This window comes from Geospiza fortis, unplaced genomic scaffold (assembly GCF_000277835.1).
Source record: "Geospiza fortis unplaced genomic scaffold, GeoFor_1.0 scaffold23, whole genome shotgun sequence".
NCBI lineage: Eukaryota > Metazoa > Chordata > Aves > Passeriformes > Thraupidae > Geospiza > Geospiza fortis.
Genome location: NW_005054303.1, coordinates 13,633,308 through 13,637,100, shown reverse-complemented (window position 1 = coordinate 13,637,100; position 3,793 = coordinate 13,633,308). Strand labels below are relative to the sequence as shown.

Genomic DNA, 3,793 nt, shown 5'->3' with positions numbered 1-3,793 from the left:
TGTCAGATCTGCAGCCCCAGCTCAAGCCAGAGGGTTAAATGTGCTTTTCCTACCAGCCCTGATCCTCCATCACCCAGTGATCACTGCCTCCAGCATCAGAGGAGTCAGCCCACGCTGCTTTCACCAGGATTTGGGCTATGCAACACTTCATTTGCTACTAACAGGGCTTAAGAAGCAGTGGTTGTACATCCACACTGAGAGCTGGTCCATGTGGAAGGTCATCTCAAGGTTGGAAGATGGTCTTTAAGGTCCTTTCCCACCCAAATCCTTCAAGGATTCTGTGATTTTTTAATATCTGCCTTATCCAGTTTGGAAATACAGACCCACATAGGTTTTATTGTTTACTTTTTATTTTTAACTTTATTCTATTTCTTTTTGCTTTTTGAAGGGTGTTTTTCTCTGTGAATTTTACAGCTCCACTTCACCACCCAAGGTAAGAGAAATGCTGCCATCCCACTGGCCAATTCCCACACTGTGTTTAGGAACAAATGGAAGTGATGTTGTGTTTAATTATCCCAGCCTGCTTACCATGGTATTTTCACTAATATTTGGGTTTAATGAGCTAGGAAATCTGGGCCATTGTGTGCTGGTGGATACACTCATCCTTTCTTCAGCTAAATATGTTATCAGATAGCTTCCACAGAGATGAGCAACTGCTTCCTTTGAACTCGGGAATCATCAGGATTCACTAATTTGCTTGGACCACCTGCTTGGTTAATATAACCACAGGCCTCTTGTTTTCCCTCTGAAATGGTAAACACAAATCTAAATGTTGCTGTACTGACCCTGGAGAAGAGGAGGCTCAGGGGAGACCTCATGGAGGCTGCAGCTTCAATCTCTGCTCTCAGTGGCAGTGACTGGGAATGGCTGGAGCTGCCAGGGCAGGTTTAGGTTGGATATCAGGAAAAGTTCTTCCCCCAGAGGGTGGTGGAGCACTGCACAGGCTTCCCATGGAATGGTCACAGCCCCAAGGCTGCCAGAGCTCCAGGGATGTTTGGACAACGCCCTCAGGCACAGGGTGGGATTTTTGGGGTGTTTGTGCAGGGCCAGGAATTGGACTGGATGATCCCTTCCAGCTCAGGATATTCTGTGATTCCATGACCCACCCCAGCCCACAACAACACAATAACAATGCACAGCCCCACTAACAGCCTCTGCTTCCTACCCAGGCACTTGCAGCCCTGCAGAAATGCTCCAGCTGCGTCTGCAGAGACCCCAAGGTCCCCCAGGAATTACCTTATAAAAGAGAATTACCCTGCTTCTGCACTCAATCTGCCTTGTGTTTTGCTTGGGGTGTCTTTGCCCCCAGGACATGTGGTCTGCACTCTGGATTCTCCATCTGCAGGGAACAGAGGTGGCCACGGGGGTGTTGGTGAGTGCCCCCACTGCAGTCAGGGAAGGAGATTTGCTCCCAGCCAGCTCGAGGATCCTTCCATCACACGGACACCCGCCCTGCAGAGCCCGGAATGCAGCAAGGAATTTCTTCCACGGGTCACAGATCTGTTTTTTAATTACCATAGAAACCTCCAAACATGAGGCGTGTGCTGTTACGTCAGGGTCTCACTCTTCCACAGCTGCCTCCTTGGGACACTCTGGGGAACAGGAACTGTGGGGTCCTAAATGGTGGGGGATTATTTTTGGATTAATTACTAAGCATGGTCTTGGTGTCTCCTGGAGCACAGGATAGAAACCGTGGCTTTGGTCCTTTTTTCCTCCACAGCTTGCTGGTGTGGGGGGACACCATTCCCACCGCCCTTCCCAGCCTCCCAGCGGGATGCATTTACTGCCTCAGCCCTAAATATCCTTCCCATCGCTGCTATTCCCACTTTAGACGTGCAAAATGCAAAACCTGGGAGGCGTTCTTGGCACAGCCAGCTTGGCAACCCTTAAATCAGCGGGGTGTGAGCGTTCCCACCCGGAGCTCCTGGTGCTCCCGCGCCAGACGCGCACCCGGCGCGGCAGATGGTGCATCCTCACGGCTCCACGGCCATCCCAGAGCACACCCCGACTGCAGGAGGGCTCTCAGCACCTTAGGTGAGGAGAAAGGGGCTCCTTGGTGGAGCATAGATTGGGATGGAGCTGGAGGATGGGGCAGATGGCCGGGGTTTGTTGGCAGGGAAGTCCTGTTTGTTTAATTAGTCACCAGACAGACTGAGAGCTAAAAGCAAACTCCAAGTGTGGTAAGATGGACCATTTGCACTTGATGTCTACCTGGTGATCCTCATCTCGTCATCCTGCAGTGGGATTGATGCTCCAGCACATGGGACCAGGTGTTCCTGGTGATTTTGGGTGGCCTTTGGTTCCCCACTACTATTTCTCCCCAAAAGGGGCAGATTCAGACACATGTAAAAGCAACCAAAGGATTCACAGACATGGAGTTTTCCTTTCTCCAGCCCCCACCAGAACACACAGCCACTTGTAGGGGATGGATTTCTAAAGGGGCTCCAAGAGGGCTGGGAGGGACCTGGGACAAGGGCCTGGAGTGACGGGACAAGGGGGAATGGGTTCCACTGCCAGAGGGCAGGGATGGATGGGATATTAGGAAGGAATTCTTCCCTGGGAGGGTGGGCAGGCCCTGGCACAGGGTGCCCAGAGAAGCTGTGGCTGCCCCTGGATCCCTGCAAGTGTCCAAGGCCAGGCTGGACAGGGCTTGGAGCAGCCTGGGACAGTGGGAGGTGTCCCTGCCCATGGCAGGCGTTTGGAATGAAATGAGCTTTAACATCTGTGATTCTGTGGCTCACTGGTGGAGGGGTTCAGCCCCCCCTTTTGCCATGATGTCATCATGCCACCCTCCCAGACCATGTCCTGACACCTGGGCACGTCTCCCATCTCTGACCTTCCCTGTTCTCAGAGTGATGAGGACTGGGAGATGCTGCAAAGGCAGAATCATGGAATCACAGATTGTTAATGTTGGAGAAGCCCTCTAAGATCATCGAGTCCAGCCATTCCCCCAGCACTGCCAAGGCCACCACTGACCCCTGTCCCCGAGTGTCACATCCACACATCTGTTAAATCCCTCCAGGGATGGGGACTCCACCACTGCCCTGGGCACAGGTAGCAGTGTCACTTGTTCCTGAGCATGGGTCAGGTATTTTGGGGACTCCTAAAGGGGCTCTGAGAGAGCTGGAGATGCACTTTGGACAACAGCCTGGAGTGACAAGACAAGAAGAAATGGCTTAAAACTGACTGGTACTCCCACAAATGTAAAGCCCACAGATAAAAATCACTTTACACCTTTATTTTTGCTTTATAAAATGTTTGATTATGTTCAGTATTCGATGCCTTCTTGCAAACACTTGTGCTTAGGGTTTTTTCTCCCCCGTTTCCCTTCTTGTATATACCTGTATCACTCACCCCTTGAAATGGGATGGAAATAAATGAAAAAATAAAAAATAAAAGAAAAAAAGGAAGGAAATAAATGAGAAATGGGAAATGGAAATAAAATCTGCGCAGGAAATGATAACCCAAACACAAATCCTAAATCCTGTCCCTGCACACTTGGCGCTTGACGGGCTTAAATCCATGCATATTTAATATCTAATATGCAAAACGCTGGGGAAAAAAAAAAAGTTTAAAAATTACCATTAGGGGACGAGGCCACATTCACCAGAGCCCAAAGCGGCGCTTTTTCCCCGCAAACCATCCCCCGCTGCCATTACCCCGCAGCCCACTAGAGGGTGGTTTCCTCCAGCGGGAGCTCCACAGCGGCGCGGGGAGGGAGGGAGGGGATCCGGAGTGTGTTTTCCAGCATTCCCCGGGCAGGAGGAGCGCCCAAAATCCCCGGGGGGAGTGG

The 3,793-nt window shown here is 51.2% G+C and overlaps 1 long non-coding RNA gene across 1 annotated transcript in view; it reads left to right on the top strand.

Moving 5' to 3' along the window:
• LOC115949490 overlaps positions 1–1,184 on the top strand; it is a 6,932-nt gene extending 5,748 nt beyond the window's left edge. Inside the window, exons 2-3 of the long non-coding RNA XR_004082937.1 lie at positions 389–433; positions 1,170–1,184. This is a non-coding gene — a long non-coding RNA (uncharacterized LOC115949490). The remainder of the gene's footprint in view (positions 1–388; positions 434–1,169) is intronic.
• Positions 1,185–3,793: the final 2,609 nt, after the last annotated feature.